General features: G+C 46.0%; 1 pseudogene; it reads right to left on the bottom strand.

Annotated features, from left to right (window-relative positions):
- Nucleotides 1-12646: 12646 nt before the first annotated feature.
- LOC144820263 (proton-coupled zinc antiporter SLC30A1 pseudogene) lies at nt 12647-13552 on the bottom strand (annotated as a pseudogene).
- Between the last annotated feature and the right edge of the window lie 4337 nt (nt 13553-17889).

Here is a 17889-nt window from a genome sequence, read left to right as displayed (position 1 = left end):
TAAAGCTAGCTGCACGACTATCCCCGAGGGTTACCACAATACAGTCGCCCTCGGTCGATTTAAATCTATTTCCCACCCAATCTACCCTTCTCACATGTGAGATGTGACCGTTTATATGTTTGGGAATCGGTCTATGGGTTGTAAGCCAATGGCTCACCTTGTTTTTTAGGTCCCCATGAGATTCTACCCTATCCCCCACTAATTTAGGTACTCCAATCATCACGATGGTGTACGGGCTAGATTCAGGCGGGAGATTTATGTAAAGTGGTCTTTTAGCTACCACCGGTTTTAACAGGTTAGTACCCGTTTGTTTTGTGGGTATGCTCTGATTAGGATTTTTAATTTGTCTCAGTTGGTCTACCTGGGTTGATACTATTTTGACCGGGGAGCTCTCAGCAGCCCATTCACAATCTTCTATTTCAATGTCAGGTAAGGGTTGAGGGCTACTTGGAGTGGCAGCCACTGTGTGGGGTAAATTAATTCCTCCATCTAGAGTTGTCACTGGTTTAATAGGAAGAATCTTTTCCTGGCATGTTGGCAAATTTTGCTTGCTAACAAGATTAGCTGTGGCTTTCTTTGCCCTGAGGTTTTTATTGCTGGTTGAAGTGAGGGAACTACTGGCTGGTATAAAGGTAGAGATTGATTGTGGTGCCTTCAGTATTTTAAGCAAGGTGGAAGATGCATCGTTTTGGGCCCTTTCAAAGTTCCCTAAAGCTTTCTCGATGTTTAGGACTCTCTCGCTAATAGGCGTCAGAAGGGACTTGATTAGAGTTTCAAAATCACCCAAGAGTGATTTAGTGTCTATCATTATATGATCCCCCTTAGCTGTAATATGTATAGGCATGTTTGTGGGAGCTGTCGACTCTTTACTCGTGATCGGGTCTGGATCTTGACTACTTATGAATGGACATGAAGACCCTGTATTGGAGACAGATATAGCCAGTCTAAATGTAGACCAGATGTATTTAGCTGAGATAAGATGTTTAGCCTTAAAGTGAGACTTTTTTTTAACTATAGATGATTTGTTTTTGCTTCGTATTCCAGTGGACCTAGTTTTGCTCTTCATCATATAACGCACTCGGGGGGCAGGTTTCGATGTTGTGGATGTTAAACCACCCGGGGAAGGGGCCACTGAATCTAAATGAGCTATGGGTGACAGACGTGTGTTAATGCCATTTTCACCAAGTAGCATAAGACTGTTATTCCTGCTATTGCCTGTAGAGGGTATAGTCAAAGCTGTTTGTGTGTTGTCTCTTGTTTGAGGACTAGGAAGCCCTGTAAATGACAACATTAGGATAGACTCCTGAGAATTCGTTGTGTTATCCAGTTTGTTAATGTTTTCGGTAGTGTGTAAAGAGAGGTCCGGAAAACATAAGTCTGGGGTAAGTGAAAGACGTCTTTCAGAGTCCTGAATGGCATCCGCCACTACATTGATTGTTTTCTGTAGCATTAGATCTATGGCAGTTATTGTAGGAAGAGGAGTATTGGTAACATCTTTCAGTCTAGTTGCAGATCTTGTAGCCACAGGGGTATTTCTGGTTTTGAACATCTTGGCAGATTTCTAAAGACTATCAATGATGTTGCTGATGGTAGTTATACAGCTTGGGAGTGCAATAGAATGGAAATAGCACTTCGAATTTACCTTATTTAATGTCAGCAAGGCAAGGATTCAGGGGGGTGGCCCGTCCCGTCCTCCTCGGTCCCCTGAGGGCCACAGAGGGCCCGCCCTTTGCCCGGGCTTAGCCCGGCGCGGCCCGGCGCGCTCCCGCGACGCGGGAGGAGATGCTCGCTTTTCAGCGCCTCCTGGCGCGCTCCGCCTCGACGCGACTTCCGGTCGCGGAGGCCACTGGGAGTTGTAGTCCCACACTCCCCCGCAGCACAGGTGGAGAGAGGCTGCGGCAGGGGGAGGTGAGAGGCAGCGAGAGCGGCGGTGAGGGCAACAGTGCCGGTGACTCGGTAAAGGCTCTCCTGAAGGTTAGTCTCTGGTTCCCTGTGCATGGGCAAAAAGAGTTTGTGACAGCACCCGCTCCTCTGCAGGAGATGCTCGCTTTTCAGCGCCTCCTGGCGCGCTCCGCCTCGACGCGACTTCCGGTCGCGGAGGCCGCTGGGAGTTGTAGTCCCACACTTCCCCGCAGCACAGGTGGAGAGAGGCTGCGGCAGGGGGAGGTGAGAGGCAGCGAGAGCGGCGGTGAGGGCAACAGTGCCGGTGACTCGGTAAAGGCTCTCCTGAAGGTTAGTCTCTGGTTCCCTGTGCATGGGCAAAAAGAGTTTGTGACAGCACCCGCTCCTCTGCAGGAGATGCTCGCTTTTCAGCGCCTCCTGGCGCGCTCCGCCTCGACGCGACTTCCGGTCGCGGAGGCCGCTGGGAGTTGTAGTCCCACACTCCCCCGCAGCACAGGTGGAGAGAGGCTGTGGCAGGGGGAGGTGAGAGGCAGCGAGAGCGGCGGTGAGGGCAACAGTGCCGGTGACTCGGTAAAGGCTCTCCTGAAGGTTAGTCTCTGGTTCCCTGTGCGTGGGCAAAAAGAGTTTGTGACAGCACCCCTGAGCTGAGGAATTCAATTGCCTTCCTGGATTTGGTTGCGGCTATCAACTTCTTTCAGGGTACAGACCCAAGAAAATTAACCTTTAGAGGTGTAGGAAGGCCCTCTGTCATAGATTATATATTTGCTTCTAAGCATCTGTGGTGTTCTAATGGTATAGTACTAGAAATTCAGTGGGGAGATCATAATGCTCTTATGATTGAAGGTACCTTACTGCTGCATAGCGACAGTGCACCATTAGCTGACGATGGAATTAAACAACACGGTAGAGACGGACTTAGATTAATTTGGCGTCTGAAAGATCCCAACGCCACTTTGCGTATGCTTCTTAAAAATAATTTGGTGGTGTTCTTGGGATGTTTAGACGAGGACTCGGGGTCAGCTTTATTGGCATAGTATCAACTTCTGTGTAACTATATCTAGAATCACTTGTTGAAACCAGCTGTCCCTGCCCCAGAGACCCCAAGCTAAGTTGATGCCCATTGCTGTGCGGCAAATCGCCGTTTGAGGAGAAGGGCAGTATCAAGAACCCCTAGGGATACCAGGGAGATTAGGGAGGCTAGGCTAGCCTACAAATGCGCCCTCAGGGAATGTAAATGCTCCTTGTATAGAAGGGATTGGGAAACACTTGAACTTGCAGTTGCCCAGAACAACAGTAAGGTTTTCTGGGACACTATTGGCAAGATGCGACAGCGGGATGCACCCTCCAACCCATTCCTCATCTGTAATATTTTGGGGGAATATTGGGTGAAGCATTTTAGTTCCTTGTACCACCTAACTGAAGATAAGTTGTGTACTACTAGACTTTGCTAATTTCTAGTGCAATCCCCATCTCTCCAGTTTACCCTTGAGGATATGGTGGATGCAATTAGGCTTAGCTTCAGTGGGAAAGCTTTAAGGCCCAACGGGATCCCTTTAAACATTTACAAATGTAAGTTGGAATTGTGGGGACCCCTACTCACCAGCATATTTAACAATGGTCTGTGCAACCTGATTACTGAGTCCTGGGGGCTTCATTCATAGTACCAATCTTTATCATATGAAAAATGAATTTCTAAAGCGTGTTAAACCCGAGGGTATCTAAGCACTATGCCCAAAGCACAGAAAATCCAGAGAGCCTATGATGAGAAAAGCCATGTTTTAACCATTTCTTGTATGAGGCAAAGGAGTCAACTCTACCGATGTAGGCGGGCATGGAATTCCATAACTTGACAGCAGCCCCGAAGATGGGCCAACCGCCCCAACTGACTTTCCGGAACCTGCGCAGGAAGACTTTACTAGCTAAAGAGGATCTGAGTGACCTGCCTGGAGTGTACCAGCTGAAGAGGGGGGGGGAGATGTTTGGAAACTATGTGCTTCCTCACAGGAAGCCAATGCAGCTCTCCAATGCCATCTCTGACAGACACTCATTTGGGAGTGTTAAGAATAAGGTACACAGCCGTATTTTGCACCACTTGTAAATTGCTAAACAAGGAGGCATTCATATTCAGATAGATTCTTGCAGTAATCGAGTCTGGAGGAGACATAAGCAATGGCCACCAAATCGTGCAAGTCAACTGGAAAAAGGGAAAGAAATCCTATGAGTCCTGATTATGTGAAAGCAGGTACACGTGATACAATTGACCTGTGAGTAAAAGTTCAGTGAAGTGTCGAAGATTACTCCAATATTTTTTGTAACTTTAACAGGCCACATTCCTCAGAACACCAACAGCAGGACCAGATGGATTCTTGTGCACCAAGCACCAGCACCTTTTTTACTATCTATATCAATGATCTTAGCAACTATTTGTCAACTGCCACTAGGAACGTGCCCAAAATTGCCAACTCCCCTGTCCTGGCATAATTATAAGCGGACAACCTGGTGCTAATGGCCAGGACACCAAGTGTGTGGTAACATGTGTCAGCTCTGGAAGGGAGTAGAATGTGACAGCCTCTACTGAATCTGGAGATTCTGGATGGAATTATCCAATGAGTTTTAACAGGGCCTTAGACTGGAGAAGGTGGCTGGGATGACTTCTCTATACCCTGCAACTTAATAAATCCTTTGGAACCACTTTATGTTTCCATGATTCTTATCGGAGGATTTTACGTTTCAACACTGGTGACAAGCAATTTTATGGTGAAGAACTTAGAGAACTTTAAGCTCATCAGAAGTATAGAATGAAGAAGTCATTTCAACACCTCAGGACCACGACAAAGTGTCTTGGTAAATATTTACAAGCCATGTGGTGAGTGGTGGACACGTACTTTGAACTACTTTGGGTAAATGCAATCCAGTTTACTTTACTGCGTTGGATGGCAGATGTCGTGAACACCAGCATTTTTTTAATTCAAGAGAATACATCAATGTGAGCAAAGCATGTGGAACTTTACCTACTTGGCCTCAGTGCCAAGAAACCCAAGTGTGAGCAAAGCATTCATGGCGTGAGGCTCCTGGAGTGTCTCTTCAGTTCAGAGGTGATTCTATGCAAGAATGCTGTGCGTAAGCTGTGCGTTTGCAGCAGAATCAAGCTCAACTACCTTTAGAAATCTTACTTAAATGTACATTGGAGTGGCCATTTTGAAATGTTGGGTGCTCCATCGTTGTTATGTGTGATTTCTATGTTGTTCTTCACGGCTATTGGCATGCCTACGGGAAGTGCTGATACCTATTATTTCCATCTGTTTAATGAAGATTAGTAAGGTGATAGGCACTCCTCTCACTGTGCCTTCTCTGAACCTGGTGCAGTTGATCACATTACGCTGCACAATGGTAAGAGTGCCACAGCAAGTCACTGCGATTTGTATGACTACTAGAAGTTTTGAAGCCTACCATTTTCATTTGTTTTGCAGAGTTCAGCATGGTGATAGGCATGTCTTTGACTGTGCCTTCTTTGTACTTAGTACAGTTTATCATTTTGCTCTGCATGACGGACGGCATGTCGCAGCCACTATTAATAGCAATATGAGTTACTCTTTGGGGGCATTGAAGCAGGTGTACAATTTAGGTATTATTTGTATATCCTTTAATCATGCCTTCCATATATATTTTTGGTAATTTTAAATATCAAATGGATCCTACTTTGTAGTAGCTGGGTGGTGAAGAGGTGTGACCAAGTGCAGCAAAGTATTTTACGAGGTAGAATATAACAGCACCACCATTCTTTCTGTTGACACCAGGTGAACCTAATATTAAATGGAGCAAATGGAAGAAGGTCTTCGAACGATATTCAAAAGTTTGTGACACATCAATGAGTTGCGAAAGGATAACCGCTTTACTGTTACATTGTTTGAGTTCGAAAGGGTAGGAAGTGTTTGATCATCTTCCTGCCATTTCACAAAGTGATGTGAAGGAGTTGAGTGAATATGATATCTGTGTAAAATATTGTGACAATAATTACTTGCCAAAGGTCAGTACTGTACTTGAGTAATATCATTTTGTCAGGAGGTCACAGAGTGGGGGTGAGTCTGTGGAGAATTACTATATCAATTTAAGAAAACTGGTGTCGTCATGTAAGTTTATAGGTGCAGTGGAGGAACTAATAAGCGATCACTTCATGTTGAGGTGCAATATAGAGAAGGTTAGAGATGAGTTTTTGCAAAAAAATGAACCTACTTTAGATGAAGATCTCAATGTTGCCAAGAAAATTAAACATTCCATGAAGTGTGTGGATGTTATCAAGAAAGAATTGCCACAAGATGTTAGTTTTGTGAAGAAAAAACAGACCTTCAGTGAGATGACAAAGAAAATGACAAATGAAAGTAATAGGGGCAGTAGAGATGTTTTAGGTGTGGGAGTAAGAGTCATTTCGCTTTTCACAAAGAATGTCCTGCAATGAAAGTAGGCTGCAGGGGTTGTGGGAAAAGGCGTCACTTCCAAAGCGAGTGAAGGAACAAAATAGAAAAGAACATGACGAACACTAAAGAGGTTGATTTTGAAGAAGATGACTCCGATTATGATTGTGGGTAAACAGTGGTGCAAATTAGGGAAGGTAATAAAAAATGCCCTGTTGACGAGATTTTAGTTGAAAGGGATAAAAGAATTGCAGTGTTTGATTCTGGAGCCAAAATAACACTGGTGTCAAAAATGTTTTTGGGATAAAAGTCTAGCGGGACCAGTGAAGCGAATGAAACCAGATGTAAACTCTATGTGCTTGGTGGAGAACTGATAAAGTTGAAAGGATATTTTGTAGGTATGATCGAGTATGGGGAAAGTAGGTTGAATGGCAAGATATATGTTTCCTCAAAAGGGGATAACATACTGGGTTGGTTTCACTTAAAGGATCTTGGGTTATCTTGCATCCCAATAGTCAACCGCCCATCATAATTCAAGATTCTATTTAGGTAGTGGGATCTCAAGAGGATGGCGTGAAGAATGAGAAAGTGGCTGTAGATTTGGTGGACGAATTCCCTGCTGTCTTCAGATCAGAATTGGGTTGGTTGATCTACCCATACGATTAAATAAAGGGATGGGGTGCAACCTGTGTGTAGCAAAGTGCGGAATGTATTATTTGATGTAAGAACAGACATGCAAGCAGCGTTAGAGACATTGGTTAAGGATGATGTGATTGAAGAAGTTGAGGGGGTCGAATGGTTGGCTCCGGTTGTGGTGGCAAGGAAGAGTAATGGAGAGGTGAGATTATGCGTGAACATGAGGGAGTTGAATACAATGGTTGTAGTGGATAATTGTTCCCATTCCTTACATAGTGTACATGTTAATGTCATAAAGTGGCGATAAAGTATTCTCCTCAATAGACCTAAAATCAGCATATAACCAGATTGAGCTGGACAAGATGTCCAAGGATTAAACTGCTTTTTTGATGCCCTTTGGCACATTTCGGCACAAGAGGATGCCTTTTGGGTTGGTGTCCGCAGCTTCTGTGTTCTAGAGAGCAATGGAACCTGTGTTGAAATGGTTGGATGGCATTAAAGTGTATCAAGATGATGTACTCATTTGTTGTGCAGATATGGTTGAACATGATGAGAGGGTGAGAGTGGTTATTAAGAGGTTACAGACAGTGACATTTAACAATAAAGGAGGAAAGTGTAAGTTCAGGCAAACACACATAGAATACTTTGGACATGACATTTCTGTCAAAGGTTTAAAACCCCAAATGAGCCTTGTTGGGGCAAATGCCGGTTTGGTCACACCTCAAAACAAGGAGGCGTTACTCAGATTTTTTGGGATGTCAGAATACTATTGTAAATGTATTCCCAACTTTGCCATGAAGAGTGTAAAAATGAGAGAGTTTGTTTAGGACGGTGAATGTGAAGAGGCGTTCGAATTAATAAAGTGGGATCAAGCTAATTCTCCAACTCTTCGTAGATTTGATCCTAACAGTAAGTCTACCTTAATTACCGATGCTAGTGTTAAGGGCTTGGGAGCTGTTTTGTTACAAGGGGAAGGGAGCAACACCAAAACAATAATGTTTGTTTCACAGAGTTTGAAGCGTCCCAAATAAAGGTACTCAGTCATATAAAGGAAAGCCCTGGCAATTTACCAGGCAGTGAGAAAAATCCAGACCTTTTTGTGGGAATGTGATTTCAAAATGAAGACTGCGCATAAGCCTTTGAAAGACATTTTTCATACAAAAGGCATTGATGTGGTGTCAGGAAGAATTACCAAGTCGGTAGTTGCATTACAAGAGTTTAATTTTGCGTTGGAAACATACCAGGAGTTAGGAATTTTGTGGCGGATAATCGTTTGGTGGACAATGTTGAAGGAATGGAAAGTGGAGATGGAGAGTTTGAAGATGAAGAGGATGTTGTTTGTGTTGTAGAAGGCAATGTAATTTCTGAGGAGGAGTTGAAAAAACTACCAGTGATGACGGTGAGTTGCAAGCTGTGTGCATGTTTTTTAAAGACTAATTGCATAAAGAAAGAGTGCGTGAATAAGGAATGTCTGAAGTCTTGGAATGTGAGAGAGGAGCTGTTAGAAGAGAAGGTACAAGGCTAGTTCCACCTGTGGTGCTAAGGAAGTCATTGTTGAACTTGGCACATGAAGGGCATCAAAGGGTTTCAAAGACTATGGAGCGGTTAAGGACATTTTATTGGTGGCCAGGGATGGACATGGGAGCACAAAGGGTAGTTAGGGTATGTGTAGAATGTCTGACATATGATAAAGTCTTGAAACTCAGAGTCCAACCCATGGTGGTGCAGAATGTGTGGAACGGTCCTTTGGAGGAATTGCCTTAGATATTCCTGGGCCTATTTATTCCGCGACAGGTTTCAAATATCTTGCCGTATTGATGCATCTATTTTCGAGGTGGTCCTGGGGTGACCTTTACAAAAGGAGTTGAAACCAGACACATTGTAGCATTTCTGAAGGATCTTATGAGTAAGGAAGGTATCTAAAGGATGTTGCTCAAAGACAATGGTGTCCAGTTAGTTTCAAGGGAAATGGAGGAATTTCTGGAGGAGCGTAGGATTAAGAACAATGATTGTGTTTAGTTCCACCCAGAGACAAATGGTTTAGTGGAGTGATTTAATAAAGTGCTTGAGGAAACCATCAGAATGGCCAAGGATAATGCAGTGAAGTGGAAAAAAGAAGTGCGAAGGAAGATTGATGTCTATCGACTAACTTCCCATTCTGTCACCCAGAAGTGTCCTTTTGAACTGTTCAGAAAGAGGAAATCTTTCTGTATAATGATGACCCCTGGGAGAATGAGAAGTGTGAGGAGAGGGAGTGCAGGGATGAAAGAGAGTGAGCATAGTAGGAAGAAACAAGAAGCAATAAAGATTGATGAACGGAATAAATCGTTTGATGAAAGGAAGATAGTGAAAGTCAATAAAGTGCTAGTAGATGACAGGATAAGAATTAGAATACCTGGTGGAGGGGTTACGTTTTCAGATCCTATTTGCATTGTGAAACTTTATATAAACGCTGTTAAGACCACAGATAACAGAGTGCGGAATCTTAATAGAGTAGTGAGGTAAAGTATTGCAAAGAAGACCGAGTTAGAAAAATCTAAGCCATGTGGGAGATCAAATGAAAAAAATTGTCAAAGCAGTAAAAGGAAGAAGGAGTGCTTGGGCGTGAGAAGGAGTGTAACAAAGTTGAAGACTCCTACGTTTTTGCAGGACTATGAGAGAGATGTGACTGTGCAGTGTATTTAGTAAGGTGGGTTAAGCAGATGCAATTAAAATGTATTGTGATTTATTATTTTTGTATATAGATATCTTTGTAATGCAATTAGTAGCTATGATAGGCTCTTATAGCAGAGTTTAGTTTTACAATGCTCTTTTATTTCTTGCTTTTAATATGACGGGGAGCTGCGTGGTAGTTCCTGTCAGCTCTGGGAGGGAGTAGAATGTGACAGCCTCACATTATATTGGAACTGTAGGTAATGGACGTTCTGGTTGGAATTTGCCAATGAGTTCTAATGAAGCCTTAGACTGTAGAAGGGTGCTGGGATGAGTTATCTCTAACCTGCAACTTAATAAATCCTTTGGAACCACTTCATGTTTCTGTGATTCTTATTGGAGGATTCTATATTTCAGTAGTGTGCTTTGCGCATTATGATAGAATCCTTTTTGGCCTGCATGAGCAATCATGATATGAAGACCAGTTTTGGGAAATCATATATAATGTCCTACAGACCTGGTAGGAGCTGTTTGACATCCCTGAAGCTCCAAAAGCAGTATCTGTGCTCTGTCCAGAACTTTTGCTATTTGGGCATCATGTTTGATGTGGGTAACTCATGGCAACCACAAATGAACACGGAACGTTTAAAGCTGGAGATGGCGGTTGGAGCTATGTTCAGCCTTATCTAGAAGGATGGAAGAGGAAGTATATCTCCCTTTCTTAAGATCTATAAGCTACAGTGTGTCCCTACAGCAACCCATTGTGCAGGGGTTTGGGGGTCTCATAATGTTTTCCCAATACAGGTAGAGGCAAATAAAATTGGCAGGTGGTTGCTTAATATTCCACCTTGTAGCTCCTCCCATAGTTTGCATTCTGAACTCAATCTGGAATATATCACAGACTCTATTAAACTGACCCCTCTACTGCTTTTGGTGTATGGGCAAATAGTTAGGCTAACTTTAATAGAGATGTTATTGTTTATTGTCTCAGTCAGGATAAGGGCCCATCAATTCCCTGGTTGAATTATGTTAGCAAGTCTTTTGGCGAAATTGGTCTTCCAGAAAAGTTTACTTCTCCTTTGTCCATTTGTAACTCCAGCGGCGACCACCCTATTACTGTAGTGGAGCTTTGCCTCACTGCTGCTAGTGAGAAATAATATGATAATAAAATGAATTTCCATTTAATTTTTCACTGTTTCAAGCCTGAGCTGTGTTTGGAGGCATGGCATTGCTGCTGACTGGCAGCAGGGGACTGGTGTTGACTCCACCAGTTTACTTTGCGTATGTCACTTTGTCCAGCTGTCTTGTGACGGCCAGCCTGACATGTGCACTACAAACCTCAGCACCTTGCTGTCTTAGACAGCTGGGTGGAGAGCAGGCACAGGCCCCCTGTGCCTGCTGGAGCATAGAGGCAGCCTGCTCTCATGCTGCTCATCTTCAGTGTGAGAGCAGCATCAGGATTCGGAGAAGGTTAGCTGCGGCTCCAGGAGGATTCAAGCTGATTGCACAAGGAAGCAAGGGTAAGTACGTCTTTCTTGTAAAAATGTTTTAGTGCCCATTTGTACACACCACTGCCAGGGTGTTCGCGCCAGCAAAGGACTAGTTAAGCCACTAGCACAAAGCACGCATTCTTGTCTGCAACGCTTCTTCAGTTCATTGTGGATTTGTTCGGCTGAAAGCACGTCTCCTTGCACGAGGTCAGGCTAAAGAGCTCTCACACTAGCCCGTGCTTTGTTTTGGCAGGTTTGACTACTGTGTCAATTCTGGTGTTGCTTTTGTCACTGGCCACCTCTTCACACCCACAAAAAAATCTGACTGGGTTTCACTTTTATCCTTGCTACACTGACTCTGTTTGTCTACCTCCGGCCCAACCTAAGAAATATCCCCCAATCACAGATGACCATATTTATACTGATATCTGCCATTGGTATGGCATTGTAGTGCTTATTCCCTGTCTTTATTGAGGACTGGTAGTAGGATGTGCTCTGAGTGTTGGAAACAAAGCTTCCTTGACTGGCAGTTTTTTTAGCTCCTCATAAGGTTTGCTGTCAGAAACAAGGTGGCGCAATTACTAAAAACTAAAGGAATACTCTATCAATCTAGGAAGGATGAAATCAAAATTGCAGGATTCAAACTCATGGGCAGATGTCAGCTGGGCCCTCTAACAATTTTACTATGTTAACCGCACCCTCTAAGTACTCTGTGTTCAGTCTTTTCACCCCAGTCAGAGATCGTTTCAGGAGCGCTAGAGCACATTTTAAAGAGCTTTCTTCTTTTTGCTGTATGTACTGTGGAAAAATACCAGCATTCCGTAATTTTCTCAGTGTTTCTATTGGCCTGGACTTTACAATAATGATCATGCTGGTAGCAAACCAGCTGGTGGTAACCCCACAGGTAGGTGATGTCATTTTTCAAGCCCCCATTATGTTTAAACAAGCATTAAAAATGCAACAGGTCTCACCTTTGGTTAAGTTAAAGCCATTTGCTTTGCTAATGGTATTGTATAGCAAAGCGAATGGCTTAAACTTAATAAAAGGCAAGACCTATTGCATTTTTAATGCTTGTTTTTCATTTTAATTTACACACACAAACATGTAACCTTGCAATATAGTGGTACAAATGGCACGTCTGTATAATGTACCCCCTCCTAAAGCAGCTTGCACATGATTCCAGCCTCTTCTTTGAGCATCATATGAACAGATGCGCTCTGACGAGGACGGCAAATTAAATTGTCCCTCATTTTACGTGAATCTAACCAACGGTGTTTAAAATCATTAACCAGTCAACAGCGTGACTATGGTGACATTTGGTAATGTCTAACTGACTCAACTGTTGTTCCCTTAAACGTATATGTGTCCCATCTGTCCAGTTATATGCAGTATCTTGTGTACATATACAGATTACTTACAACCCCACTGCTTTGTGCTCGCACGTCGGCATGGAAATCGTGAACCAAAATTTAGTGCCCACACTATCATGTCTTATGACTCCAACACAGGTGATAATAAATGCAATACTCCGGTTAGTTCTAACCCCCTTATTTATCAATTGTGTCCCCTCCCCTCCCCGTCGTGCACCATAGGTGCACTTCTACAGTACTGGTCAGCAGCTGTGTCCTCGTCTTCAAGGTTCAAACTATACACCCCTGACCTCACGTGCCCCCATTTCGTGCTTGATGCAGATTCCTTACCCACCCTACGAGCTACAGCTATCACTTCTCCTGTCACATACACACCGTTAGCTCCGGCACAATTCTGGGCGCTGCCGACCCCGTTGGAGCTACTGTTCCCCACCAGGGTATTGGCCTCCTCCCGGTCAATAGCCTCCCTGTCGCCGGCGCTCCTCTCCCGCTTCTGTGGACTGTTCTTGGGGCCGTGGGAGTGCCCGTGGCCACCACCACCGCTGTGCGAGTGGCCGTGGCCGGCTCCCCCATGGGACATATACAGCCCCACCAGGTTGACGAACAGTCCGCCGGCACCCACCCATATCACCATCAGCAGCTGCTCGATCTCGTGCACCTCGCAGAAGCGCTCGATGGCCTCCAGCACGATGGTGAAGCAGAGCGCAGTCAAGAAGACGGCGTTGACCAGCGCTCTAATCACCTCTGCGCGGATCCAGCCGAACGTGTTCTTATCCGTGGCCTGGGTGCGGCCAGCGAAGCGCACGGCGATAAGGGCCACCACCAGCGCAATGACATCGGACAGCATGTGGAACGAGTCCGAGAGCATGGCCAGCGAGGCGGTCAGGCAGCTCACCACCACCTCCACGCTGAAGAAGATGAAGGTCAGCGCCAACATGCACAGCAGCGGCACCATGTTCGGGCCGCACGCCAATTTTGCTGCTGCTGCTCTGGGGGCCCCGGGCCCTGAGGGGTACCGTAAGTCAGCGGCTCCGTCTAAAGTCTTTTTTATATACACCGGCTGCCGCTGCGCACCCCGGGTCTGAGCCATGGCCCACGGGAAACGCGTCCTCTGTCGCGGCGGTCAAGCACTAGTGAAGCCACCAACGGCCGGCGTTTGATGTCACGAAAGGCTTTTTGGTATCACAAAGCTGTATGTCTCTTAGTATACCGGTTTTGTACCAACGGCAGCAGCGCTTGCGCCCTCACAGCTCTGCAGTCGTAGACAGAACTCGCGGCTTGACAGCAGTCCGCCCTCCTCGGTACTGACACTTGTTCGCTGCAACCGGCACTCATGAAATAGAAAAAAAAGCGCTCGCCAGACAGAGACTTTTCTCTTTTGGAGCCGACCCACTTGGACGGACTCAGCCTGACTTACTGTTGCCGTAAAAGGTTTATTATCTTCTTTATGGGGTCATCTGTTTTGCCCCATAAAGAAGATAAGAAACCTTTTACGCCAGCAGTAAGTCGGGGCAGCCAGTCCGAATGGGACGGCTCTAAAAGAGAAAAGAGTACGTCACTGTAACCTCTTTTCCAATGGCTATCCACCGTTTAGCATGAACGGTGACGCCAGCCAATGGAAAAGATGGGCAGGGCTTAAGTCCAGCTAGTGAAAGGTACTCTAAAACATAAAATCTCGCCAGCGAGACTGCGCATGTGCGCAGCCTACGCTAGCCAAGACCTAAAAAGCCTAGGCTCTTGCAGTGTGGGGAGGTCATGGGAGGCGGCAAGAGGACAGAACCTGTCTGCTCTACCCCCCAAATTACACTTCCCAGGGGGTTCTCATCAGTGTGGCCGCCCTATCTCCTGCAGCCTTGTTCCTCTGCTTGCCTTCCACAACAAACTCCCACCTCAAAACACAGTAGGAGGAGTACTCACACTCGAATCTGCTGGCTTAGGTGGGTGCAGGGATGGCTTAGTGCTGCTGCAACCTAGGGTCTGTGTGTGTGCAGGGTGGATGGTGATGGGGAGTGTTGCGACGGTATGGGTGCAGGGTGAGTGATGTGCCTGTGTGTGACTGTAGTCAGTTGCACGCATATATAAGTGCAGGGTGAGTGGTTTGCAAGGCGAATAATGAGAGTTCATTAGGGTAGTGGTAAGACTGTATGAGGGAATGGTGTACCTGTGATAACACAGAGTTTTATGACCTTGTGAATGCACTGGATGAGTGGTCTGCCTGTGTGACTGCAGGGGGAACAGTATGCTTGTGTGAGTGTAGGGTGAGCGAAGCAGTGTGCGCCTGTGATTGCAGGGAAAGTGGAGCAATGTCTGTGTGAGTTCAGGGTGAGTGATGTATCTGCATGAGTGTAGGGAGAATGGTGAGTCTTTGCTAGTCTATATGCACCTTTTTTCAATAAATTGTTGCAAATATTCTTAAAAGATATGCTGAAAATGCATAATTTGCTCTAATTTATTCTTTAATTTACCCTTCCACAATTGCCTCCCGGTCTTTGATCCAAGCGTGCTCGCAATTTATATTACACTAATTTCGGCTCACCACTTTTGAAATGCACCAGCCGCCACTGCATTACTCCAACCTTATTTATTTTGTTACGCTATCAGTAGGAGATTTACCCCACTTTTTTACTCTGGAGCTCACCTGCTGGGAGAGGTCACTCCTTTTCACATTTAGGTCAGGCACTGGGTGGTGTTTAATGTACTTTCCAGAGGGGAAAAGGGCATGGGATAGTAACTTACCTCCTTGTCCTTGTGATGGGATTGCAGAACAATGCCGATTGCACTCTATGTTCTTCTGTAAATTTTATCACAAATTTTCCCATCTTTGTCTTAAACACCACATGACATCTTTGGCGTTCTAAAAGTCTAGTGAGGCTCTTATTTATCTCCAGATGTTGACTGACTACCATACATGCTTTTGTGTTTGCCACTTTCTTAAAATGTCTGTATGCAGCAGGAAAACTAAGTGATTACCCCTCACTGCTGATTAAATACAGGCCTAAGAGGGGCCTAATGGGATTATTATGTTTTGCATAATATGTTGTCCTAGGCGATGCCAGGATGCTAATACCTAATGTGATTGATGCATAATATGTTTATACTAGGTGCACCTTTACCTGTGATTACTGGTTGTTTCCACCAAATCTGAGATGTGATGGTTATGCCTAAAAGGTTCTGCATATGCTAAGTGCTGTGTTGCCAGTAGTTTCTGGTTGTTTTATTTTCACTACTAGGTGAGATCGAATGGTTATGACAGTGGCCTGATTGGCCCTGTCATGTATATAATCCAGTGTAAAATAATACCTGGTGCCAGGTGGCACCGTGTATATATGTGATGTGTTCTAATGTGCTTTATGGATAATACAAAGGCTATTTTTATATAACCTTGTGTGGAGTTTCTTTTGTGGTGTGCCTAGTGTTTCGCTGCTGTGGGAGTGTGTTGCGCAAACGCTTTACACATTGCCTCTGGGATAAGCCTGACTTCTCGTGCCAAGCTACCAAGGGGGTGAGCAGGGGTTATCTTCAATGCGTAACTCTCAGGAGGATTAACCTCTATATGTAAAAAATGTAGGGCATAACATCTTTAGTGTCAGTATTGTCGTTCTCTCTTTTGTCAACAACACAACGAGATGCTTACCTGTCACTGTCTCAGTAAATGTGTTCAAGTCTGCGTGATGCAAAAGAAATCCATTTATTTTAGTTTTTTACATGACTCCAGTAATAAGAAGACAAGCCCCATTCAAAGTAACAGAAGTAATAACAATAAGAGGCAAGCAGTTGAAAAAGCAAAACCTACATTAATTATTTTACTCTTTGCGGGGGAGGGGCCTTCCTGGCACCAAGATCACCGCTCCGTGATAGAGCCCTGCCAGCCACCAACTCTATCTGGCAGGAATTTGCGGATTCTACTGTCTCGCTCCAGCATGTAGATACCGGGAGAATGCCCCCTCCAATTGCTGATCACTCCGCGGAGCCCGCGGAGCCCGCGGTCCATCTTGCCCAGGTACAGCCGGAGTTCTGGCCCGTGGTGTGATTGATGGCGCGTGGCCTGGTTAAGTGCCTGCCGGCTGTGACGCTGGGTCCGGCGTCCACTCGCCACTGGCTGGGGGGCTGAGACTGAGCTGAGCGGGGCCCTCCTTGGTGCTATTCCCGGCTAGGGACCTGACGAGCTGTGGCCTGCTGTGAGAGACGGATTGTGGAGGGGGCGACGCTGGGTGAGTCCTGCGGCCCAAGGGCTGTTGCAGCGCGGACCCGTCGTTCAGGTGACGCGCTGGTGATTGGGTGCGCTGTACTGCCCTGGCCAGTGGCGCCTTGTAATGCTAGCTGATTGCCCCGACCTGGAGCCTAAGAGACTGGGGGACGCTCCTGGGCTGCTGCTGCCATTGTGACTTTTGCCTTGCACCCCCGGTACGCCTGCAGCTGAGGATCTGTCTTGTCAGTGCCTGGGCGAGGTGCTCCTATCTTGACCCACTCTGCGCTACCTACTCTGTTGGGGGCCCTGGCTACTTTGTGGCCAAGGAGCCGATTCAGAACTTGCTGGGAGAGGGGTGCTAATGGTAGTCTCACTCCTACGCTACCCACTGCTGCTGTCGCTCGCCCTGGTGCACTGCGGCCCAGGCCTGACGCACGTGGCAGGCGGAGACTACACGCTCAAGGCCTGGAACTCCCTGCTGACTGAGCTTGGTTCACGCGGGCCTGGAGGGCTGGGGCGTTTGCGGTGCTGCGATGGGCAAGCCGGACAAGACCCAACCGAAGATTAACTTTGAGCAGCATAAGTCCTGGCGGGGCGAAGACGCTGCGGAGTACGCAATGTTGGAGCCAGATAACCCAACGGAGGATCCTATTGGCGATATAAAACAGATCATAGCATCCATGCAGCAGGGCCTGTCGGCTATCGACGCAAAAAATGATACTCTGGCCTACAGAATGGACCGAATGTTGGGGCGGGTCGACAAACATTCGGAGAGCCTGGACATTGCAGAACGTCGTATAGCTGAAACGGAGGAAGCCCAGAATGACTCCAACATAGCCCAGAAGCACGTGTTGAAGGCCCTGGTTGCCCTGCAGGACCGAGCTGAAGACTTGGAAACCCATTCATGGTGAAGTAACCTCCGCATCACGGACCTCCCTGAATCTACAGCGACGGGCAATATGGAGACCTTTGTTGAAAAACTGCTCACTACACTGCTGGGTGCTAATACTTTCTCATCTATGTTTGTTGGGGAGTGGACACACCGATCTTTGGGCCATACGCCCCAACCTGGTGCCCCTCCGTGACCCATCATTGCCAAACTACTGAATTACCGCGACAGGGATGCTGCGCTGCGGCGTGCGTGAGCACTGGGCAGCTTTCAATATGAGTGGTCTAGCCTTTCCCTATTTTCCGACTTTACACCTAAAGTTCAGGAGGCAATTCACACCCCTGAAACG

This window comes from Lissotriton helveticus, chromosome 2_1 (assembly GCF_964261635.1).
Source record: "Lissotriton helveticus chromosome 2_1, aLisHel1.1, whole genome shotgun sequence".
In the NCBI taxonomy this organism is placed as follows: domain Eukaryota; kingdom Metazoa; phylum Chordata; class Amphibia; order Caudata; family Salamandridae; genus Lissotriton; species Lissotriton helveticus.
The sequence above is the reverse complement of the archived record's forward strand: the minus strand, read 5'-3'. Positions and strand labels throughout refer to the sequence as shown.